Raw genomic sequence first — 26,935 nt, forward strand, 5'->3', positions numbered from 1 at the left:
TAGTATTCTTGCCTTGAGAACCCCATGGACAGTAAGAAACAGCAAAAAGATAGGACACCGAAAGATGAACTCCCCAGGTCGGTAGATGCCCAATATGCTACTGGAGATCAGTGGAGAAATAACACCATAAAGAATGAAGAAATGGAGCCAAAACAAAAACAACACCCAGTTATGGGTGTGACTGGTGTTGTAAGCAAGGTCCGATGCTATAAAGAGCAATATTGCATAGGAACCTGGAATGTTAGGTCCATGAATCAAGGCAAATTGGAAGTGGTCAAACAGGAGATAGGAAGAGTGAACGCTGACATTCTAGGAATCAGTGAATTAAAATGGACAGGAATGGATGAATTTAACTCAGATGGCAATTATACCTACTACTGTGGGCAGGAATCCCTTAGAAGGAATGGAGTAGCTATCATAGTCAACAAAAGAGTCTGAAATTCAGTACTTGAATGCAAGCTCAAAAACGACAGAATGATCTCTGTTCATTTCCAAGGCAAACCATTCAATATCACGGTAATCCAAGTCTGTGCCCTGACCAGTAATACTGAAGAAGCTGAGTGTGAATGGGTCTATGAAGACCTACAAGACCTTCTAGAACTAACACCCCCAAAAGATGTCCTTTTCATTACAGGGGACTGGAATGCAAAAGTAGGAAGTCAAGAAACACCTAGAGTAACAGGCAAATTTGGCCTTGGAGTACAGACAGAAGCAGGTCAAAGACTAACAGAGTTTTGCCAATAGAATGCACTGGTCATAGCAAACACCCACTTCCAACAGCACAGTAGGAGACTCTACACATGGACATCACTAGATGCTCAATAATCAAATCAGATTGATTATATTCTTTGCAGCCAAAGATGCAGAAGCTCTATACAGTCAGTAAGAACAAGACTGGGAGCTAATTGTGGCTCAGATAATGAACTCCATATCGCCAAATTCAGACTTAAATTGAAGAAAGTAGGGAAAACCGCTAGGCCATTCAGGTATGACCTAAATCAAATCCCTTAAAATTATACAGTGGAAGTGAGAAATAGATTCAAAGGACTAGATCTGACACACAGAGTGCCTGATGAACTATGGACGGAGGTTCATGACATTATACAGGAGACAGTGATCAACACCATCCCCAAGAAAAAGAAATGAGAAAAAAAGCAAAATAACTTTCTGAGAAGGCCTTACAAATAACTTTGAAAAAAAGAGAATCAAAAGACAAAGGAGAAAAGGAAAGATATACCCATGGTGAATGCAGATTTTGAAAGAATAGCAAAGAGAGATAAGAAAGCCCTCCTCAGTGATCAATGGAAAGAAATAGAGGAAAACAGTAGAATAGTAAAGACTAGAGATCTTTTCAAGAAAATGAGAGATACCAAGGGAACATTTCATGGAAAGATGGGCTCAATAAAGGACAGAAATTGTAGGGACCTAACAGAAGCAGAAGATATTAAGAAGAGGTGGCAAGAATACACAGAACTGTACAAAAAAGGTCTTCATCACCCAGATAACCACAATGGTGTGATCACTTACCTAAAGACCGACGTCCTGGAAAGTGAAGTCAAGTGGGCCTTAGGAAGCATTACTATGAACAAAGCTAGTGGAGGGGATGGAATTCCACTTGAGCTCTTTCAAATCCTGAAAGATGATCCTGTGAAAGTGCTGCACTCAATATGCCAGCAAATCTGGAAAAGTCAGCAGTGGCCACAGGACTGGAAAAGTTGTTTTCATTCCAATCCCAAAGAAAGGCAATTCCAAAGATGCTCAAACTATCACACAATTGCACTCATCTCACACACTAGGAAAATAGTGCCCAAAATTCTCCAAGCCAGGCTTCAACAATATATGAACTTTGAACTTCTGGATGTTCAAGCTGGTTTTAGAAAAGGCAATGGAAACAGAAATCAAATTGCCAACATCAGTTGAATCATCGAAAAAGCAACAGAGCTCCAGAAAAACATCTATTTCTGTTTTATTGACTATGCCAAAGCCTTTGACTGTGTGGATCACAATAAAATGTGGAAAATTCTGAAAGAGATAGGAATACCAGACCACCTGACCTGCCTCTTGAGAAACCTGTATGCAGGTCAGGAAGCAACAGTTAGAATGGACATGGAACAACAGACTGGCTCCAAATAGGAAAAGGAGTATGTCAAGGCTATATCTCATCACCCTCTTATTTAACTTACATGCAGAGTACATCATGAGAAACGCTGGGCTGATGAAGCACAAGCTGGAATCAAAATTGCCAGGAGAAATATCAATAACCTCAGATATGCCGATGACACCACCCTTAGGGCAGAAAGTGAAGAAGAACTAAAGAGCCTCTTGATGAAAGTGAAAGAAGAGAGTGAACAAGTTGGCTTAAAGCTCAACATCAGAAAACTAAGATCATGGCATCTGGTTCCATCATTTCATGGCAAATAGATGGAGAAACAGTGACAGACTGTTTTTCTGGGCTCCAAAATCACTGCAAATGGTTATTGCAGCCATGAAATTAAAAAACTATTACTCCTTGGAAGGAAAGTTATGACCAGCCTAGACAGCATATTAAAAAGCAGAGACATTACTTTGCCTACAAAGGTCCATCTAGTCAAAGCTATGATTTTTTCCAGTAGTCATGTATGGATGTGAGACTTGAAATATAAAGAAAGCTGATCACTGAAGAATTGATACTTTTGAACTGTGATTTTGGAGAAGACTCTTGAGGGTCCCTTGGACTGCAAGGAGATCCAACCAGTCCATCCTAAAGGAGATCAGTCCTGATTGTTCATTGGAAGGACTGATGTTGAAGCTGAAACTCCAATACTTTGGCCAGTTTCTAGGAGGAGCTGACTCATTTGAAAAGACCCTGGTGCTAGGAAAGATTGAAGGTAGCAGAAGAAGGAGATGACAGAGGATGAGATGATTGGATGGCAACCCTGACTCAATGGACATGGATTTGAGTAAACTCTGGGAGTTCGTGATGGACAGGAAGGCCTGGCGTGCTGCAGTCCATCGGGTCACAAAGAGTTAGACACAACTGAGCGACTGTACTGACTGACTAATGTTTTAACCAGTATCATTAAAACATTCCCTTTCTTTCTGCTGTCACTAGGATTGTTTTATGCTTTCATTATGATATTCTAGGATTAGTCACTCAGTCATGTCTGACTTTTGTGAACCCAGGGACTGTAGCCTGCAAGCTTCCTCTGTCCTTGGGATTTTCCAGATAGGAATACTGGAGTGGATTGCCATTTCCTTGTCAGGCATTTTTCTCCACCCTGGGATTGAACCTGGGTCTCCTGCATTGCCAACAGACTCTTTACCAACTGAGCCAATAGTGAAGCCTGTTGATATTCTAAGTCCTTCTTAAATTGACGTACATCGATTCAAATAATATGATTTCCCATCTTTCCCTAACTTGGAATCCTTCACTCCATTCCTTTTGGTCCTCCTGGTGTCCTTTTATGCTCAGGAGCGTTCCACTACTTATAAAGGCTCCCTGCTTCTTTCAAGCCATACTTCCTGACTATACTTCTCTGTGAAGCCTTGCTAATTTCCCTGGAGTTTATACCACTTAATTTTTTCATCAAGTACACCTTGCCTCTTTACATCTTTCTCATTTCTGAATTTTTGTTTCTCAGCTAAGTGATAAACTGATTTAGGATACTGACAATGGAAATTTTTTTCCCCCTTAAGTAACTATTTCTAGCATCTAGCCCATATTAGATGCATAATTTGTGAAAAACATTAATGTTTTATCACTTCTGTGATGTAACTAAATGCATTTTCTTTAGGAAAAAATACAGTAAAAATCTAGAAGCAAAAGAACAATGAGACTAGAAACAAGTGAAAGAACACTTTACAAACAACCAGATTAGAACTGTGCCACTGTAAATATGACACATTAGGGACTTATTTTTTCTCTTCCCAGTTTATACGCCTTATGTCTGCACTGGTAACTTCTATGCTCCTTTTGAAATAGGCCTCTTGTGAAATATGTCATACCATGTCTCATATAATATAAAAAGTTTTGTTTTCCTACCAATATTACTGTATTTTTGAACACTGCAATGTAAGTATATGTAAATTAAAAATACTAGTGAAAATGGGAAAGCCAATTGGAAATCCAACATGTTTTAAATGTTAAAAAATATACCATTGAGACTAAATACATAAGTATATAGGAAAATATAGGTAAGAAATGGAAGAAATAAAATTTTTTGCATTATTCTATCTAGAACCTTTTCTTAGCTTTTTTTTTTTTTTTTTTTTATTATTTTTTTAATTTTAAAATCTTTAATTCTTACATGTGTTCCCAAACATGAACCCCCCTCCCACCTCCGTCCCCATAACATCTCTGTGGGTCATCCCCATGCACCAGCCCCAAGCATGCTGTATCCTGCGTCAGACATAGACTAGCGATTCAATTCTTACATGATAGTATACATGATAGAATGCCATTCTCCCATATCATCCCACCCTCTCCCTCTCCCTCTGAGTCCAAAAGTCCGTTATAGACAGCTGCGTCTTTTTCCTGTCTTGCATCCAGGGTCGTCATTGCCATCTTTCTAAATTCCGTATATATGTGTTAGTATACTGTATTGGTGTTTTTCTTTCTGGCTTACTTCACTCTGTATAATCGGCTCCAGTTTCGTCCATCTCATCAGAACTGATTCAAATGAATTCTTTTTAACGGCTGAGGAATACTCCATTGTGTATATGTACCACAGCTTTCTTATCCATTCATCTGCTGATGGACATCTAGGTTGTTTCCATGTCCTGGCTATTATAAACAGTGCTGCGATGAACATTGGGGTACATGTGTCTCTTTCAGTTCTGGTTTCCTCGGTGTGTATGCCCAGCAGTGGGATTGCTGGGTCATAAGGGAGTTCTATTTGCAATTTTTTAAGGAATCTCCACACTGTTCTCCATAGTGGCTGTACTAGTTTGCATTCCCACCAACAGCTTTTTAAAATTGAGTAAGAAAATAAACTTTTTCCTGAAACTATTTTGACTATAATTGTTAAACTGTAGCTGTTAAAATAAATCATTAGACTGTATGCACTGCTCATCTTACTTTGATGATAAGTTTTCTGTTGCATAGAGTCTTACCCTGTTTCCCACTTTCGAAGTTTAGAATCCAGAGGTAGTAAGTGAACTCTCCAATAAATTTCAGGAGAACTCCCAATGTTACTTTTTCACCCAAGCCATCTGCTCTTGTTCTGCCTTTTCTATTGTCTTATGTATTGGTTAGCCTTTCTGATTTTTGTTTTTATGTTTCCCTTTTTGTTTGTTTGTTTGTTTGTTTGTTTTTCTTTCTGTTGCCAGGTCAAAAATCTCATGTCTAAGATTCCTTTATCTTACATAAAACTAAATATTAATCCATTTTATATGACATTTAAGTTTTATCCTCTCTGGCGTGCTGCGATTCATGGGGTCGCAAAGAATCAGACACGACTGAGTGACTGAACTGAACTGAACTGATGGAAAACCAATTTTTAGAAAATCATAAATTTATTTACCTCAGATTTCTTGCTAGAAAGCCTGTTCCCATAAATAAGATGGTAATAATGAATAAAACTTTTGGCTTTAAATAGACATGTATCATATATTTCAATATGCCATCACCCTAGAGGTGGTACCAGGTAGACCATTATACATAATAGCTAAAGGTGTGTTTCAGATGGAAACATCATCAATAATCTTTCTTAAAGTATGCTGATTTCAGGATTGCCTTCATCAATTATTGTGACAGCTTCTAAATTAGGTATTTTATGGAATTCTTCATTTTTATGTACAGTTAATATATTTTTATAAAGTATTTATGAAATTTTATATTGATTAGCTCATTTTGGAGACATACTAAATTTATTATCCGAGCTGCTTAAAGGTGACTTTAATGGACCTGAAGGTAATACAAGAGGTGTATTTTTTCATATTGGTTAACAATAACAGCTTGTTGTGTGAGTTAAATTCATAAAAAATTACACCTTAATATGCAAATCCATTTTTTCATTACTGATGCAGAGCAAGGCCAAGCCACCAGAATAGCAAACACTAACATTTTGCCTCTCAGTGCTCATGGACATAAAATAAATGAGGCATGGCTATTGATTGTCTTTGGCCTACATTATCTGCACAGGAACTATTAAGGAGGCTTTTCCATCTTCCTTTCATGGCTCATTTTCTCATACTATCTAATGAAGAGCTTCACTTAAACTATAATGTGCTACTCTCCCAAAAGTACAATTTTATGGCACTGAAAAGCAATACTTGTGTATCAAAGACTGTTTTTACTGCTACATTTATTGGCTTGTTGTACTGTATAAAATTATAGAATATTCTAGAGCTGGGTGACATTATTAGTTCTTTTAATTATTTTCTGATTTAAAAGTTTATTTTGCCAAACCTGCTGAATAAAAAATATCACTATAATATTCACATCATCTGACACAGTTTTAAATCCTCTAAAATACTTATAATTTATTATTATATATATCTTTAAGATGGGGTTGCTGTGACAGCCAAGCAAATGTATAACATATTTATTTTTGAATATTCTGAGTTTAGTTAGGGTCTCTTTCAAATATTAATGAGTGAGCATTTCGATGGAAAAATTAGAATTTCATCCAGAAGATTTGGAAATAATGTGAGTCTTCAGTTGTTGAACCCACAGGAATGAATGAAACTGTTTGGGAAGATGGTATGGCAGGAAAGCAGTCAAAGGTGGAATTTTGAAAATTTTGATATTTAAAGAGTGGAGAATAAACAAGTGCCTATGAGATCAGATAGGTAAAGAAGGACACATACAGACCAGCTGACAGTGGTATCATGGAAATCTAATGAGGAAAATCCATGGAAAGTGAGTGTCAGATGCCAGAGAAAATCATGCTTTATTGACGTTACTTCTCTCATCTTGAGACCTGGAAATCAAACATAGGGAGATTATTATCAACTCTTCCTTTCCTTTTCCTTCTATCTTTCTTCCCTCCCTCCCTGCAGGATGGGTATGGATACATACGTCTCTTAGGTATATCTCTTGTAAACAGGTTGCGGCTAGACAGTTGGATTTTCTTGCCTCTGCCTTTCCTCCCCCACAGTATTAGTCTCTGGCTTTTAATGATGGTTCAGTGCTAAAAGAGTCTGCCTGCCAATGCAAGAGACACAGGTTCGCAGGTTCAATACCTGGGTCGGGAAGGTCTCCTGGAGAAGGAAATGGCAACCCATTCCATTCAGTATTCTTGAATGGAAAATCCCATAGACAGAGGAGCCTGGTAGGCTACAGTCCATGGCGTCACAAACATTCAAACATGGGTTGGTGACTGAACAACCACAAAAATTGAAAATAATATTATATTGGTCACTGATATTTTTGACTTACTTTTAGCACCTTAGCTTAGGTTATTTTTTTTGCTTTTGCTTGTTAGACTTTTTTTTATTTTTTCCCTTGTCTTTATTGAATTAATGGGGTGTTCTTTGCCCTGTTTCATTATTTTTATTAGTTCACAATTTATTCATCCTATTTTGGCTCTTCAGTGGTAATGATTCTTAAGATTTTGCTAAACTTTGAAAAGTTTTATTTTTCTACCAACATCTGGAAGCAATTAATTAGTATCTATAATCACATTCAAACATATCAAGAAATTCAGTGTGACTTCTCTTTAACCTGTCTCTTCCTTATCCATAGTCTAAATAAATAGCTCCTGATTGCTAACCAGTTGTGTGTGATGCTTCAAGTATGTTTTCATACAAGCATCAGTTCAGTTCAATTCAGTCGCTCAGTCGTGTCCGACTCTTTGCAACCCCATGAATCGCAGCACGCCAGGCCTCCCTGTCTATCACCAACTCCCGGAGTTCACTCAGCTTCACATCCAGCGAGTCCGTGATGCCATCCAGCCATCTCATCCTCAGTCATCCCCTTCTCCTGCCCCCAATCCCTCCAAGCATCAAGGCCTTTTCCAATGAGTCAACTCTTCGCATGAGGTGGCCAAAGTACTAGAGTTTCAGCTTTAGCATCATTCCTTCCAAAGAAATCCCAGGGCTGATCTCCTTCAGAATGGACTGGTTGGATCTCCTTGCAGGCCAAGGGACTCTCAAGAGTCTTCTCCAACACCACAGTTCAAAATCATCAATTCTTCGGCACTCAGCCTTCTTCACAGTCCAACTCTCGCATCCATACATGACCACTGCAAAAACCATAACCTTGACTAGACGGACCTTAGTCGACAAAGTAATGTCTATGCTTTTGAATCTGCTATCTATGTTGGTCATAACTTTTCTTCCAAGGAGTAAGCGTCTTTTAATTTCATGGCTGCAATCACCATCTGCAGTGATTTTGGAGCCCCAAAAAATAAAGTCTGACACTGTTTCCACTGTTTCCCCATCTATTTCCCATGGAGTGATGGGACCGGATGCCATGATCTTCGTTTTCTGAATGTTGAGCTTTAAGCCAACTTCTTCACTCTCCTCTTTCGCTTTCATCAAGAGGCTTTGTAGTTCCTCTTCACTTTCTGCCATAAGACTGGTGTCATCAGCATATCTGAGGTTATCGATATTTCTCCCTGCAATCTTGATTCCAGCTTGTGTTTCTTCCAGTCCAGCGTTTCTCATGATGTACTTTGCATAGAAGTTAAATAAGCAGGGTGACAATATACAGCCTTGATGTACTCCTTTTCCTATTTAATGATGAAAAATTTGCTCACCAGCACATTTACATTTTATTATAACAAAATATATATTCAGGAGTATATATATATTTTCAATTTGCTACGGTACACACTTTGGAAAAAATTTTTTTTTCTGTTGCTAAATAGAACGTTATCAAATACCTTTCATTAGCTCTACTTACTACCTGCTATTTTGCTAAATATGGGATCAAGTTTTTAAAGACATTGTCCTATCATCCATCATCCACTGTAACTTCTAAAATATCATACCTTGATTCTCATATATTTGAATATAGTGGAGGGTTTGTGTGTGTGTGTAGCTTTTTTATTTGGTTTCTGAAATATCACATTTCTCCTCTTCTAGCTTTCTGTATAGTACCCAGCAATCCCCTTTCTATTAGCAGAAAATATATTTTGTTCAATTTGGGGATTTTTTTTCTATTTTATTTAAAAACTATTTTCTCCTCATGATCTGTAATACTCTTCTGAAAATTCTATTAAGTGAATATTGAAACATTCTTCCTCTTAACTCTTCTGTTTTACATTTCATTATTTATCCCTTTGTAGTACAGTTCTTAAGATATATCTTGCCTCAAATTTCAGCAAATTTGACTTCAGTTCAGTCACTCAGTCGTGTCCAACTCTTTGAGACCGCATGGACTGCAACACACCTGGCTTCAGCGTCCATCACCAACTCTCAGAGCTTACTCAAACTCATGTCCATCGTGTCAGTGATGCCATACAACCATCTCATCCTCTGTCGTCCCCCTCTCCTGCCTTCAATCTTTCCCAGCCTCAGGGCTTTGCTAATGAGTCAGTTCTTCGCATCAGGTGGCCAAAGTATTGGAGTTTCAGCTTCAGATTCCGTCCTTCCAGTGAATATTAAGGACTGATTTTCTTTATGATGGACTGGTTGGATCTCCTTGCTGTCCAAGGGACTCTCAAGAGTCTTCTCCAACACCATAGTTCAAAAGCATCAATTCTACGGCATTCAGCTTTTTATATAGTCCAAATCTCACATCCATACATGACTACTGGAACAACCATAGCTTTGCCTATATGGACCTTTGTTGACAAAGTAATGTCCCTTCAGTTCAGTTCAGTTCAGTCGCTCAGTCATGTCTGACTCTTTGAGACCCCATGAACCGCAGCACGCCAGTCCTCCGTGTCCATCACCAACTCACGGAGTCCACCCAAACCCATGTCCATCAAGTCAATGATGCCATCCAACCATCTCATCCTCTGTCATCCTCTTCTCCACCTGCTCTCAATCTTTCCCAGCATCAGGGTCTTTTCCAATGAGTCAGCTCTTTGCATCAGGCAGCCAAAGTATCAGAGTTTCAGCTTCAACATCAGTCCTTTCGATGAGCACCCAGGACTGATCTCCTTTAGAATGGACCAGTTGGATCTCCTTGCAGTCCAAGGGACTCTCAAGAGTCTTCTCCAACACCACACAGTTCAAAAGCATCAATTATTTAGTGATCAGCTTTCTTTATGGTCCAACTCTCACATCCCTACATGACCACATGGAAAAACCATAGCCTTGACTAGACAGACCTTTGTTGGCAAAGTAATGTCTCTGCTTTTAAATATGTGATCTAGGCTGGTCATAACTTTCCTTCCAAGGAGTAGTGTCTTTGAATTTCATGGCTGCCATCACCATCTGCAGTGATTTTCAGTCAGTTCAGTTCAGTAGCTCATCATGTCCGACTCTTTGTGACCCCATGAATCGCAGCACGCCAGGCCTCCCTGTCCATTACCAACTCCTGGAGTTCACTCAGACTCACATCCATCGAATCAGTGGTGCCATCCAGCCATCTCATCCTCTGGGTCCCTTTTTCCTCCTGCCCCCAATCCCTCCCAGAATCAGAGTCTTTTCCAATGAGTCAACCCTTCCCATGAGGTGGCCAAAGTACTGGAGTTTCAGCTTTAGTATCATTCCTTCCAGAGAACACCCAGGGCTGATCTCCTTTAGAAAGGACTCTGGTTGGATCTCTTTGCAGTTCAAGGGACTCTCAAGAGTCTTCTCCAACACCACATTTCAAAAGCATCAATTCTTCGGCACTCAGCCTTCTTCACAATCCAGCTCTCACATCCATACATGACCACAGGAAAAACCATAGCCTTGACTAGACGGACCTTAGTCGGCAAAGTAATGTCTCTGCTTTTGAATATACTATCTAGGTTGGTCATAACGTTCCTTCCAAGGAGTAAGTGTCTTTTAATTTCATGGCTGTAGTCACCATCTGCAGTGATTTTGGAGCCCCAAAAATAAAGTCTGACACTGTTTCCACTGTTTCCCCATCTATTTCCCATGAAGTGATGGGACCAGATGCCACGATCTTCGTTTTCTAAATTTTGAGCTTTAAGCCAACTTTTTCACTCTCTGCTTTCACTTTCATCAAGAGGCTTTTTAGTTCCTCTTCACTTTCTGGCTTAAGGGTGGTGTCATCTGCATATCTGAGGTTATTGATATTTCTCCCAGCAATCTTGATTCCAGCTTGCACTTCTTCCAGCTCAGCATTTCTCATGATGTACTCGGCATAGAAGTTAAATAAGCAGGGTGACAATATGCAGCCTTGACATACTCCTTTTCTTATTTGGAACCAGTCTGTTGTTCCATGTCCAGTTCTAACTGTTGCTTCCTGACCTGCATACAGGTTTCTCAAGAGGCAGGTCAGGTGGTCTGGTATTCCCATCTTTCAGAATTTTCCACAGTTTATTGTGATCCACACAGTCAAAGGCTTTGGCATAGTCAGTAAAGCAGAAATAGATGTTTTTCTGGAAATCTCTTGCTTTTTTGATGATCCAGCAGATGTTGGCAATTTGATCTCTGGTTCTCCTGCCTTTTCTAAACCCAGCTTGAATATCTGGAAGTTCATGGTTCATGTGTTGCTGAAGCCTGTCTTGGAGAATTTTAAGCATCACTTTACTAGCGTGTGAGATGAGTGCAGTTGTGCGGTAATTTGAGCATTCTTTGGCATTGCCTTTCTTTCTATCCAGGAATGTAGACTGTGATTATTGGGGCTTCTGCTCAGTAGTTAGAAAGGAGCAAAGGATGTTTAGTATGATGAGATATGTTGGCAGTGGATTTTCTTGGTCTGCAGGCACAGATGTTCACTTGACTCTATGAATTTCCTGAGGTACAATTCTATTTCTTCAGCCCTAGCTCCAGTTCTAGTAGTCTTCCAAGTCAAACACCTGCATGATGATTCCACTCAGGGTTTCATCCTGGGTCTAAAAGAGTAAGGATGATGTTAGATGAAAACAGGAAGAGAAGCAATGTGTCCTGCTCTTGCTTGAAGTGAGAAGTTACCAGTTAAGGTGAAAAGAAACACTAAGGAAACTCTCTGGGATCACAGTTTGCCTTCAAGATTGGCATCATTTTCATTCACTGTCAACAAAAGAAGTTTCTAGAAGGCAGCATACTTTCTGTCATCTTTGTGGTTGTGCAAGTAATGGCCCCAGTAGGGACATCCAGGCAGTTAGGCACTACCCTCTGACTAATCTAGAAAGACTGAATCAAAGAAATGGGATTTTAGGAGAGAGATCTTTTACAAGTATCTTTGGAAATGCCCTGGCTGTAAAGTGATGGCTTTTCAATGAGTGTGAGGTGAAAAACTGCCATTTGTTTAGCAACTAGTATGGCCGTGTATTATGCTAGGAGTCTGTATGTATGTCATATGATTTAATTTTCAGAAATACACCCTCATCACTTTATATTTGAAGAAAATCAGGATTAGTAAATTTAAGTAAGTTACTCAAAGTCATTCAGCCAGTAAGTGATAGGTCTTGGTTTAAACCTGTTAATGTCAAAATAAAATAGAGGTAATTGGTCCCAGGCAGTTGAATTGAACTCACTGAAATAGAACAAGAAATTTGCTTCCATTTTTTTTTATGAGCAAAAGATAGGAGAAGGATATTAACTGGCCAGCTTTCCCAAGGACTATGATCACCCAGGACTTTATCATGTACATTCATGTATACATATTACATAATGAGATAAAAATGATATTCACAAGCCCCAGGTAACACAGAGATCTTTCTACTTCTTGATACAGCATGTTCTAGACTGAGTACTTTTGAAAATAGGCAAGCCATCTCTCTTTCACCCCAAAGCTAGACAATGTCATTTTCAATTTTGCCTCTGCATTTCCAGCTGATCTTCCCTTGTCCCTGTGGCTTAGGGAAAAAAAAATGATGACAGTCATAGCAGCTATAAAATGTTGGAGGTGAGCAACTTCTTTTTGTGTTAACAACATACATTTTTTTCCAAAAAGATGTACATTTTTAAACATCTCAACCAGCCCAGGAATTTTAGACAAATAAACCCCTCTCCAATAGAGTTGTATGGGTTTTCTGTTGTTGGTAGATAGACCAATACAATCGGTTACTAGTAGGTAAACTTTTAAAACCAAGGAAACTACCAATGTTTTTTAGGATGATTCCTCAATGTTGAAGTAGTTTAACACATGTTTCTTTTAGGAGTTCCTTACAGTTTAGCATTTATTTACTTCTCTCCAGGATGGGCAGAAGACCTTTCTAACTATTCTGTGTAGTAGCAATGTTTCACAGTCCTTCTAGGTCTGTTCCCTTGAACTGAAGCTATTCCATGCATCTTTTCAATGGGTGGGATAATTAACAGCTTTTGGAAGGGACCCAAAAATATTTTTAAAGCTATGGTTTTAAAGGAAACAACAAAATTGGACTTGACAGAACTGTATGGTTTTTTATTGTAACCTGAAGCTATGTTCTGCAGCTCCAGATTGCCTATAGCATATCCTTAACTACAACAGTGGCAGCATTTATATTACACCCTTACTTTGCAGTGATTTTGGGGTCTTTCTGAAAATGTGCTCCAGGCTAGCACAAAGCTTTCGAGTTCTCAGCATATGAGTTAATGCTGTACGTTGTTGTTAACACTTTATTTGTTTGGCATAGAGAGCTTTTCCTCAGGACACTAGACCTGGGAGATGGGATAGTTCAGATGGATTGATTAGACATTTTGCCTGTATCCCACTTATATTCATTGGCACTTACAAGATGCATAGCACCTGATGGAATTCAACTCTGTGTAGAAAATTTCTGTCCACATCTCTCCACTAAAGCGCATAGCTGAGAGAGCTGAAACCAAATTTTTGAAGGCTGATGTAAATTATTTTCCAAAGATATTATTTGCAACAATACCAAATGCTCCCATACCATGATGCACATGAGAAATTTTCCATAGAGCTTAGTACCAGAAAAATCTGTCTCTTCCTGGTGATTGATATATTTCCTCATTTGCCAACAACAGGAATAAGGTGACCTTTCTTTCTCCAGTTTTCTTTTATGCTTTAACTGTCAGGAGGAAACCCAGAGCCAAGATTTATGCCTAATCAAAGTAAGTAATTTTAACTTATAGCAGTCAGTATTCTCTTTATCTTGTTATTGTAGCTCTAATAACTTTTAAGATTTTTATTAATTTTGGTGCAGGTACCTGTTTTATAACTGCCTAAATCCACTTTAGATCAAAGTGAAGTATAAATGCCTCATACTTTAAAAATGAATTGTTATTCTTCTGGTTGGTTTAGATGTATCACAGTTTTCTCAGAATGACACAGGTTTCTACTGTGAATGTTTTCCCAGCTTTGATTTTATTTTAAAGTTGGTATGTAAGCATGTTTAAAATAAACAAACAACCCAATCAAAAATTGAGCATAAGACCTAAGCAGATATTTCTCCAAAGAAGACATACTGATGGCTAATAAACACATGAAAAGATGCTCAGCATTGCTCTTTATTAGAGAAATGCAAATCAAAACTACAATGAAGTATCATCTCACACCAGTCAGAATGGCTATCATCAAAAAAAAGTCTACAAACAAATGTTGGGAGGATGTGGAGAAATAGGAACTCCCTTGCACTGTTGGTGGGAATGCAGTTTGATACAGCCACTTTGGAAAACAGTATAGAGATTCCTTTAAAAACTAGGAATAATATGACCCAGCAATCCCACTATTGGGCATATACCTCAAGGAAAACATCTTTGAAAAAGACACATGTACCCCACTGTTCATTGCCGCACTGTTTACAATAGCTAGGACATGGAAGCAACATAGATATCCATCAACAGATGAATGGATAAGAAAGTTCTGGTACATATATGCAATGGAATAGTACTCAGCCTTAAAAAGGAATGCATTTGAGTCCATTCTAATGAGATGGATGAATCTAGAGCCTATTATACAGAGTGAAGTCAGAAAGGGGCACATCTCACATATTAATGCATATATATGGAACCTGGATATATAGTACTCATGATCTTACTTGTAAGGCAGCAAAGGAGACACAAAAATAAGAAACAGACTTTTGGACACAGTGAGGGAAGAAGAGGATGACATGATTTGAAAGAGTAGCACTGAAACTTATAAATCCCCATGTGTAAAATAGGTAATCAGTGGGAGTTTGCTGTGTGACACAGGGAACCCAAAGCCATTGCTCTGTGATAACCTAGAGGGGTGCAATGGGGAGGCAAGTGGGAAGGAGGCTCAAGAGGGAAGGGACACATGTACGTATACCTATGGCTGATTCATGACAGAAACCATCAAAATATTGTAAAGTAATTATCCTCTAATTAAAAATAAAAAAAGTCCTAATTTAAAAGAGCACATAATAAAAAGTACCTTCACATCCTTCCTGTGATAGACAGAATATTGCCTCCTCCTCCCCCAATAGTAATCTCTTAATCACCAGAATTGGTAAATATTACCTTACTTGGTAAATGACTTTGCAGGTAGACTAATCAAGGATTTTGTATCTCCCCATAGGTGGACTCAGTGTAATGACAAGGATCCTCCTAAGAGAAATGAAGGAAGATTAGACAGATGAGAAAGCAAGGTGACTAAGGAAGCAGAGGTTTGAGTAATATAACTGTAGGCCAAAGAGTGCTGGTAGCTTCTAGAAGCTCCAGGAAAAAGGAATAAGTTTGCCCTTGAAGCCTCCAACAGGAACCAGTTCTGTTTTCCAACTTTTAGCCCCATAAAACTAATTTCAGACTTCCTAACTCCAGAACTATAGAGAATAAATTTATGTTGTTTTACGTCACAAAGGTTGTGGTAATTTGTTACACTGGCAACAAGAAATTAATACATACCCCAATATTCCACTGTATCCCCCCCCCCAAATTAACCACTAAGAATTTCTCATGTATCCTTCAGGGAATTTTCATTACATGTATCACCATATTCATATCATAAACAAATGAAATCACACTATATATATTATTTTCTGTTTAGGTGGATTTGTATGTTTTCTCAGATTTTTGTAGTCAACAAAAATTTTTATATTTTTATATGTCTTTGAATATATGAGAGGCATATCTATAGAATGATTTTTTAATGTAGAATTATCAGATTATAGTTTATGATCAATAATCTGGTAGCTTTAGTAGACCTGAAAAATTGTCCTTCAGAAAGGTTGAACTAATTTGTACAGCCTATACAAGGGTTGTATAGGAATGCCATTTCTCCCCACCCTTAATGACACCATCAAGGTATTGATCTTGAAGGTGTAAGTTTTATAGTGGCTATAGTTTGAGCTCCTTAATTTAGTCCAAGAGTATTTCTTTGTGTCTATTGTCTTATAAATAAATAGGCTGAATTAATTTCAGATTACATTTAGGGCATCTGTTGTGATAAAAAGAAGCCCTGGGAAAACGGTTTCCCCTTGTTCTGGCATTTTCACTCACTGAACGTGTGACTCTGAGCAAAGTGCTTAACCCAGTTGCTCCCAAACCTACCTTGCTAGCAGATTTACCTGGGGAGCTTGTAAAACACACATTTCTAGTTCACTCACCTTTACTTAATTGGAGCTTTCTGGAGTGGAGAATAGAAAATCTGCTTTTTAACAAGCTCTTGATCAGATTTTTGTATCTCCACGAAGGAGCAGCCTCTTGACTGCATTTGAGAACAACTGCCTTATTATTTGAGTATTGAGCGTGAGTATTATTTCCTTTTCTTAAAGTCTTGCAATATAAGGTTGGCTTAACCTTCATGTTATAATGGGACCTGGGTATTAGGCATTCTCTTGAGTCTGCTTTCTATGTGGAATCTTCAACCATCTTAGGATTTGAAAGTAGCATACCATATATACAATTATACCAACCTGGAACTTTGCTGACTGTTTTGATGCTATTAGAAGTCTTAATTCAGTACTTGCTTGTTTGTTGTGCTTGTTGATACTATTAACATTCATTATCTTGCCATATTTGTGAATATTTGTGGTATGGGAGGAATTTGGTCAATCCAAAAATGGCCAAAATGGTGACCCAATTAACTTGTTTCTCTACGGGATTTCTCAGAGAACTGAACAGACAAGAAACAAAGTCTATTCTACTTTATTACCAACTTTGGGTCCAGACGCAAGAGGAACTCTCTCAACAGCTGACCTAGTAACCCTCTAACATGCTCACTAGAATAGTTAAATTGTCTGTTTCTTCTGTAAAACACACTCGCTGTTGCTCTGGGCACAGCCAGACTGTCACTGTCTAACACACACAAGCATTTTTGCTCCCACCAGGAGTCTGTTATCTGCTTTGTCAGTTCAAAATCTTAAATGTTAACTAAAACGTTCTTATTACCAATGTTGCATAATTTACATAATGTTTCTATAAATTAGTGAAGTATAGGTGGAGGAAAAACTCTGATTATTAAAACTAAGTTGAATGCTTTTAAAAAATCACATAAATGCAATTTATTTTTTATTTGCTTTTGTCCAATACACTTTGCAAGGAATACCTCAAAGGGTGACTTAAGGCAGAATGAGGAATGTAATATGTGCTCAAAACAGTTCTAAATTTTTGTCAGTAGTCCATTCCTTAAACTAAGATTTTAAAATATCCTCAATTTAGCCATCCTTTTGTCCATGAACATGCACTAGTATAACTGAAAGGTTGTTGTTGAATCACAACGCCGGGGTTCTTGGCCGCCGGAGGAGAAGAATTCAAGCCGAGGCTTGATCACTCAGAGCTTTTGTGTAATAAAGTTCTATTAAAGTATAAAGGAGATAGAGAAAGCTTCTGACATAGGCATCAGAAGGGGGCAGAAAGAGTGCCCCCCTGCTAGTCTTCAGCTGGATGTTATATAGTCACCAGCAGTCTGTTAATGAAAGAAAGGAATGTCTTAAAACTCAGAATGGCACCAGGCCCCTCACCCATAAGATGCATTTTGGGATAATCTTGGCACCAAATGGTTCATCCTGGGCCATAAAATGATTAACTTGAATCTTGAAGAAGGGCAGATCACCATACAAATAGTTTCATTTACATAGATTAGAGGAACAATACCTGAGTATAACGTACTGGTTTGTCAAGTAGGTTCTGAGCCAAAAGGCAGAACCAACTTGAAGACAGAGTTTGGGGTAAATGCATAGTACATTAGTATAGCTTAAGATAAATATTTCCATAAGAAAAAGGCATTGGTTATCTCTAGGTTTGAGAATAGTTAACTTCCGGTGAAACCAGGTGTCATTATGGCAACACAATATTTTAAGAGAAACCTCCTTTTAAATTTGTATGAAGTGAAGTCGCTCAGTCGTGTCCAACTCTTTGCGACCCCGTGGACTGTAGCCTGCCAGGCTCCTCTGTCCATGGGATTCTCCAGGCAAGAATACTGGAGTGGGTTACCATTTCCTTCTCCAGGGGATCTTCCTGACCCAGGGATCGAACCCGGGTCTCCTACATTGAATAGAGAAGGAAAAAATATCGCTAGTTTGTTTCCTGCTGCCACTTAAGAGAGATAAAAATGTCTGACACTTGCAGGCTATTTCCTCCGTTTGGAGACCCCTGGCCTTCCTGCCTGTTACCCTCTCATAACTAGCATATTTAATTCAGAAATTCCCTGTTTTCATGTTGAGCTTGGTCTCCAAAAAAGAGAAAGAGAGTTTTGTGTGTGTGTGTGTGTGTGTGTGTGTGTGTGTGTGTGTGTGTGTGTGTTTTCACCAAAACCCCTCCCCAGAAACTCTGGATATCACTACACATCTTCAAATTCCCTTTGTAATGATTTTTCAAAATTTTAGAGGCACTTCCAAATACTTGTCAAATTTTAAAAAGCACAAGAAACTTAAGAAACCATACTGATTGTAATTGTCATCCTCATGTCCTATGTAGCCTTTGTTACACAAGAAAATCTCTTTGGCAAAAGTAGAAGAAAGTTTTATCCTAGTAAATGATTATTATTTGGTTTGATAGGGAAGAATATGTACATGTGCAAAATAGATGTGTGCAGGGCTGTATTTAAGGGTATGCTATGGAAAATTCCATGGACTAAGGAGCCTGGTAGGCTACAGTCCATGGGGTCACAAAGAGTCGAACACGACTGAACGACTTCACATACATACATACATGGAGCCATTAACTAGGAGTAATTGTTTTTTTTCCCCTGTGTTTTATGTAGTTTTTTGATCTATACACTATGGGTCATATTAATTGCTGAGAAGCCTCATCAAATAGCTAACCTTTCTTGACTGAGACCAGCTTGATAATTAAGCTGAAAATATATTCCATCATCCCCATTCCTAATTAAGGAGTTTGGGTTAATGTCTGCAGCAGCAGTATTTAACATTTATGCCACATCAGGAGTAAATTAGGATCAAATCTGAATGCAGCTCACTGCATTCCCAGACCTGAGATGTCACAGGACAGAAAAGATTGAGACTTAGGTTGCTTATATTCATCTTTCTTGTTGGTATGGAGGAAGCTCTCATTGGGCTGGAGGAAGCACAAGCTGGAATCAAGATTGCCGGGAGAAATATCAGTAACCTCAGATATGCAGATGACACCACCCTCATGGCAGAAAGTAAAGAAGAACTAAAGACCCTCTTGGTGAAAGTAGAAGATGAGAGTGAAAAAGTTAGCTTAAAGCTCAACATTCAGAAAACAAAGATCATGGCATCCGGTCCCATCACTTCATGGCAAATAAATGGGGGAAACAGTGGCTGACTTTATTTTTCTGGGCTCCAAAATCACTGCAGATGGTGATTACCGCCATGAAATTAAAAGACACTTACTCCTTGGAAGGAAAGTTATGACCAACCTAGACAGCATATTGAAAAGCAGAGACATTACTTTGTCAACAAAGGTCCATCTAGTTAAGGCTATGGTTTTTCCAGTATGGATATGAGAGTTGGACTATAAAGAAACCTGAGCACTGAAGAATTGATGCTTTTGAACTGTGGTGTTGGAGAAGACTCTTGAGAGTCTCTGGGACTGCAAGGAGATCCAACCAGCCCATCCTAAAGGAGATCAGTCCTGGGTGTTCATTGGAAGGGCTGATGCTAAAGCTGAAACTCCGATACTTTGGCCACCTGATGCGAAGAGCTGACTCATTGGAAAAGACCCTGATGCTGGGAAAAATTGAGGGCAGGAGAAGGGGACAACAGAGGATGAGATGGTTGGATGGCATCACCAATTCAATGGACATGGGTTTGGGTAGACTCTGGGAGTTGATGAAGGACAGGGAGCCCTGGCGTGCTGCAGTTCTTGGGGTCATGAAGAGTCAGATACAACTGAGCGACTGAACTGAACTGTGGGTATATTATGGGTGTTTGTGTACACTTACTCAATCTTCCACTGGGCAACTTGGTGTTTCACACACATTCTAGGTGGGTTGAGTAGGAGCAGAGACTGTTTCATGGGAGGATTGATTATGTTGAATTAGCTCTGGTAAATTTGGCTTTCAAATACTTTTAGACAAATTTCCTTAAAAATTTCAATATGAGAATTATCATGCCTATAACCCAAACTCTATTTAGTGGCTTCTAAAATAGTCATATGAGACCTGTCAAAATGGGATCAACTTATGCTAAACCACACTATTTGTAGTCCAGAAATACTATAATGTATTCTCCAAACTGGGCTTCCCTAGTAGCTCAGCTGGTAAAGAATCTGCCTGCAATGCAGGAGACCCTGGTTTGATTCCTGGGTCAAGAAGATCCCCTGGAGAAGGGATAGGCTACCCACTCTAGTATTCTTGGGCTTTCCTGGTAGCTCAGGTGGTAAAGAATCTGCCCGTAATGCAGGAGATCTAGGTTTGATCCCTGGATTGGGCAGATTCCCTGGAGGAAGGCATGGCAACCCACTCCAGTATTCCTGCCCGGAGAGTCCCATGGATAGAGGAGCCTGGTGGGCTATAGTCCATGGGGTTGCAAAAAGTCAGAGATGAATGAATGACTAAGCACAGATCTCCAAATTGCAGTGGTGAAAGAAGCATACCCAAAAATATTTATGAAAATATTCCAATGTTCTATGTACTCTCAGAAGATAGACTGCTTCTGAAAAGGCACAGAGGATGAAACAAACCTAGTTCCCTATAACAAAGGGACTGGTGTTTGGACTTCCCTGGTGGTCCAGTGGTTAAGAATCCACCTGCCAATGTAGGAGACATGGGTTTGATCTCTGGTCAGGGAAGATTCCACAAGCTTTGGGATAACTAAGCCCATGCACCACAATTATTGAGCCCATGCTCTGCAATAAGAGAAGCTACCAGATGAGAAGCCCACACACCACGATGAGAAAGTAGACCCTGCTCACTGCAACTAGAGAAAGCCCACCTGCAACAACAAAGACCCAGCACAGCAAAAAGTAAATAAATTTGATAAAAGGAGGGAACGAGTATTTGTTGCCACAATTTTACCTGCTAGGTTAGTGAGTAACTTTAACTTTGAGCTTTCTTCCATACAAAGCAGAAGTCTACTTTTCTTCTGTAATTCACTGTGTGTGTGTGTGTGTGTGTGTGTGTGTGTGTGTGTAATGTATTTGTTGTCCAGTCACTAAGTCATGTCTAACTCCTTGCAAGCCCATAGTCTACAGCCCACCAGCCTTCCCTGTCTTCCGTTATCTGCCAGAGTTTACTCAAACGCATGTCCTTTGAGTCAGTGATATCATCCAATCTCTGATATCATCTGATATTATCCATCCTCTGTTCCCTTCTTTTCCTGCCTTCAGTCTTTCCCAGCATTGGGGTTTTGTCCAATGACTGTTGACATTTTCCATCCTGTACCTTCCTATTACACTAACTTGATGCCATCTTCCTCTGGAACTGCTCCTGCCTTTTCTCCTTTGCACTGAGCATGTTGAATAGTTTCTCTATGTGTCTCAACTAAGTCAGTTCCCTCAGTACAAAGAACACTAGCACCTTCTAAAAGGGAGTCTAGCTCTATATTTCAGATCTTCAGGGAATGACTATAAGCTCTGTCTCTTGTCCACAAATTGATATTTTATATTATTATTTTCATTCTTTTAAAAATTCCACTTATTTTGTTCCTTGGAACTTGGGATGGCTTTCATGAGTTAAATATGAGCTAAAGAAATTAAAGATGCTTACTCCTTGGAAGAAAAGTTATGACCAACCTAGAGAGCATATTGAAAAGCAGAGACATTACTTTGCCAACAAAGTCCATCTAGTCAAGGCTATGGTTTTTCCAGTGGTCATGTATGGACGTGAGAGTTGGACTGTGAAGAAAGCTGAGCGCCGAAGAATTGATGCGTTTGAACTGTGGTGTTGGAGAAGACTCTTGAGAGTCCCTTGGACTGCAAGGAGATCCAACCAGTCCATTCTGAAGAAGATCAGCCCTGGGATTTCTTTGGAAGGAATGATGCTAAAGCTGAAGCTCCAGTACTTTGGCCACCTCATGAGAAGAGTTGACTCACTGGAAAAGACCCTGATGCTGGGAGGGATTGGGGGCAGGAGGAGAAGGGGACAACAGAGGATGAGGTGGCTGGATGGCATCACTGACTCAATGGACGTAAGTCTGAGTGAACTCCAGGAGTTGGTGATGGACAGGGAGGCCTGGCGTGCTGTGATTCATGGGGTCACAGAGTCAGACACGACTGAGCAACTGAACTGAACTGAACTGAAAGATAAAGACAATATATTTTTGTAAGATGAGAGGAGTGTTTAGTTGGGGCCCTGATAAGATCAGCACACTGTTCCTTGTAAAAGGAGAAAAATTTTCCTTCCATGAAGGAATACCTTTTGAAAAGAGAAATTAAAGCAGCAGGAAAGAGCACAGCACAGGCACCTATGCACACGTGAGGACATGCATACGTGCCTATGTCTCTGTGTCTGTTTTCTTTTAGGGAGAGAAGGAGTTGGACAAAATTTCCAGGGATAATTTCTTGATGGTGATAATTGCATTTTTTTCTCCAAGTGACACAGTGCAATTCTAGTTTCTATGAAACTCACTCAGTAGATATTTACTGAGCACCTGTTACTTTGCCTCAGAAATTTGTGATGCACAAATGCCAGGCACTCTCATTCTGATAATGGGTCTACATTTACTTCACTCGAGTGTAAGAAACTGGCGCACAAAACCTTTTACTTGTCTCCTCTGTGCCAAGTGCAGCTAGTGCTACCTTCAAGGAGATTGTTGGAAGAGGTCAGCAACCAGACCCAATAGGTCAGTTCTTCCTGATCCCTAATCAGGCATCAGAAGGATATCTTCAGCTCTCCCCATCTGTAGGAAACTGATCCTGAAGGCTTGTGCCTTTGCTCCTATCACAGAATCGATCATGAAGAGCTGTGTCACTTGGCCCCATGATTAAAAGCATGGAATGTCTGCTGTACCAGTTGGAGAGGTTGCTAAAAATAATGATTTGCAATAGCCGAGCTTTTAGAGTCACTCCCTCCAAAACCAGTTGACAAATTCAAGTTCTTTTATTTTCAAATATGTTTCTGTTGGATATATATATGTGTGTATGTATATAGACACACAGACAATGCTACTCTCTCAATTCATTCCACCCTCGGCTTACTCCCTGCTGGCTCAGAGGTTAAAGCGTCTGCCTGGAATGCGGGAGACCCAGGTTCGATCCCTGGGTCGGGAAGATCCCCTGGAGAAGGAAATGGCAACCCACTCCAGTACTCTTGCCTGGAGAATCCCATGGCCGGAGGAGCCTGGTAGGCTACAGTCCATGGGGTCGCAGAGTCGGACACGACTGAGCGACTTCACTTTCACTCTCTCCTTACTCCACTGTGTCCGCAAGTCTGTTTGCCATGTCTGTGTCTGTACTCCTGCAAATAGGTTCCCCAATACCATTTTTCTAGATTCCATGTATACGGAATGTGTTAATATGTTTGTTTTTCTCTTTATGACTTAACCTCATTCTGTATAATATACTCTAGGTTCACAGCCTGTTATCTTGAGATGTTCTCTTGAATTCTACCTAACTCTACCAGTGTGTGAAGCTTTTCCTACAAAAGTGAAAACCATAGTTCTTTAGAGCTATATGTGTGTATATATATATATATATATAGTTTATTAATATAATCTACAATCAAACCCCAAAAGTAGATATCAGATGCCCTCTTGGTTTTGTATCTCTTGATTTTTTTTTTTAACTTATGATGCTGCACAGACCCCATAGGGATTTTAAAACCATGTAGTTGATGGTTATATCTTGTTAACTAAGCAAGTGGGATGTTGTATATACAAGGAGTTGCTAAAATCCGGTATTCATATTTGGATCCTTATCCAGTGGTTGCAGGTTTCAGAGCTGTTACGTGCAGTTGTCACACAGTTTCTAGATCAATACAGGGCTCTTTAAAAGCTTGATCACTCTGACTAGCCTGTAAATACTCCTTTCTCCCAGTTCATCAAGTGCCCTGTCTCCTTCCATCACCTTCATGAAATCCTTTCCATCTTCTTAGGCCATGTTGATCTTTCCCTACTCTGAATTCCATTACCATTTATTGCTATCAACATTTGACATTCGTATTTTTACTGCTTTAAATATAATAACTAGGCTGTTACATACTGTAAATACTAGATGGTTTCTCTAGTAAATTCAAGAGAAAGAGCTGCAATTGTGTTTCTTTGTATCATCCATATTGCCAAGCACTGTGATACGCTCACATAGGCACAAAAGTAAGTTGCTAGGTGAACCAACAAATTAATACTTGAATCGTAATATGATGAGAACTGGCAAAACATTTTCTCAGATTTTATTGAAGATGAAACTATTTACATCTGGGCTAAATTAAAATCAAAGATATGACTCGACAAATAAATTTTGAAACGCTGAAATTTCTTAACAGAACAAATTATAGTTTACATAGAATCTTAGAGATATTTAGTTCATTTGATGACTGTATTAGAGTTCTCTAAAGAAACAGTACCAATAATATATATATAAAGAGATTTATTACAAGGAATTGGTTCAGGCAATTATAGAGGCTGGAAGTCTCAAGATCTGGTTTCTGTGAGCTGGGAGACCAAGGAAAATCAGTGGTGTAGTTCAGTCTGGGTCTGAAATCCAGGAAGTCAGGAGTATCAGGGGTAGGAAAAGATCTATGTCCCTTCTCAAGCAATTAGGCAGAAAGGGCTAACCTGTTCCTCCAACTTTTTCTACTATTCAGGCCCTCAACACATTGGGTGATGTCTACTCCATGGAAGAGGGCAAACCACTTTATCAGATCCAACAATTCAAATGCTAATTTCACCAGAAATACCCTCGCTGCTACTGCTGCTGCTAAGTCGCTTCAGTCGTGTCCGACTCTGTGCGACCCCATAGACGGCAGCCCACATGTCTCCTCTGTCCCTGGGATTCTACAGGCAAGAATACTGGAGTGGGTTGCCATTTCCTCCTCCAATGCATGAAAGTGAAAAGTGAAAGTGAAGTCGCTCCATCGTGCCCAACTCTTAGTGACCCCATGGACTGCAGCCTACCAGGCTCCTCCGTCCATGGGATTTTTCAGGCAAGAGTACTGGAGTGGGTTGCCATTGCCTTCTCCTAATACCCTCACAGACACACCTAAAAACAATTGTTAGCCAAATATCTGGGCACCCTGTGATCTAGTCAGATTGACAGAGAAAATCACCAGTATAGTATTGAATAAACTTGAAACCATGTATGTTAGCAACTTGTCCAAGGTGACTTAGCTGGAGAATCATGACCCAGGTCATTTGTCTTAGGAGGAGTCCAATATTTGGGGGATTTAGCAAACAGTATAGACAACCGAATGAGTCTTGCCTGTGGGTGGGTTGCAGGCAACACACTATAGACAACATTCTCTCAGATACCACTCTGTAACACCGGTAAGCTTAGAGGTGGATTTTTGATCTATTAATATTCTAACGGTTAGTTCTTTCTCTGTCTACTTTTGAGAAGTGGAAATTTTCTTTAAATTTAGGGCTCGTCACTCTTCACAGATGAGAGAAATTTACTGTTATTCTCAGGGCATTCCATTTCTGCTGGAAGCTTCAGAAATGTCATAGGATGTTCGAGACATTTTAAAAGGAGACATTGACAAATGGAAGTGCATCCAAAAGAAGGTGACCAGACTGGTGAAATGTCTGGAAGCATGTCATGTGAGGAATGTGTCTGTCATTTTATGTTTGGAAAGTAGTGACGTTGAGTCAGAAAGATGCTCCAGTTCCCTGCAGGGCGATGATAACTTCCTTCAATTATCTGAAGAGCTGCCGTGTGAAACTCGGATTCTATATTTTCTGTATAGTTCTACAGGGCAAAATTTGGACCAGTTTATGGCAGGTACAAGGACAATAATTTGAGTTGCTGTTTCAACTCCTTTTTTTTATACCATTGGAGCTGTACTAGGGAACCTTGTCAGCAAAAGCCAGTATCCCAGTATTAAATGGGAGAAAGCCCAGATGACCTGAGTTACTTCTGACTTCAAGATGGTGTGATTATCTGTCTCTAAGCTGTATCCAAATTATGACAACCAAACCTAACTTTGTTCTCTTGTTCACCTCACTCAGATGAAGAGCATTTTAAGAAACATGATGCATTAGAAGCCATTGCTGACACCAGGAGGCTTCCCTGGTGGCTCAGATGGTAAAGAATCTTCCTGCAATGCAGGAGACCAGGGATCGATCCCTGGGTCAGGGACATCCCCTGGAGAAGGGAATAGCTACCTGTTCCAGTATTCTTGTCTGGAGAATCCCATGGAGCCTAGTGATTAATTGCTGAGGATGAAGATAGAATAGAGCCTGTTATCTTTTCTAAAATATATACATATATTTTTTAATAGGATAATTGCTTTACAATATTGTGTTGACTTCTGCTGCACAGCAGTGTGAATCAGCTATAAGTACACGTGTATCTCCTCCCTCTAGAGCCTTCCTTCCACCCGACCATCATCCTGGCCCTCATCACAGAGCACCGGGCTGAGCTCCCTGTGCTCTGCAGCAGCTTCTTACTAGCTCTCTGTTTTACGCACGATCGTGTATATATCAGTGCCACTCTCTTCATTTGTCCCACCTTCTCCTTTCCCCATTGTGTGCACAAGCTCGTT

The 26,935-nt window shown here is 39.6% G+C and overlaps 1 non-coding gene across 1 annotated transcript; it reads left to right on the forward strand.

The window, feature by feature from the left end:
* Positions 1-23,436: 23,436 nt before the first annotated feature.
* TRNAS-GGA (transfer RNA serine (anticodon GGA)) lies at positions 23,437-23,508 on the forward strand. Its single transcript has one exon. It is a non-coding gene; the product is annotated as a tRNA-Ser (tRNA).
* The last annotated feature ends 3,427 nt before the right edge of the window (positions 23,509-26,935 follow it).

Source organism: Budorcas taxicolor, chromosome 8 (assembly GCF_023091745.1).
Source record: "Budorcas taxicolor isolate Tak-1 chromosome 8, Takin1.1, whole genome shotgun sequence".
Lineage (NCBI taxonomy): Eukaryota > Metazoa > Chordata > Mammalia > Artiodactyla > Bovidae > Budorcas > Budorcas taxicolor.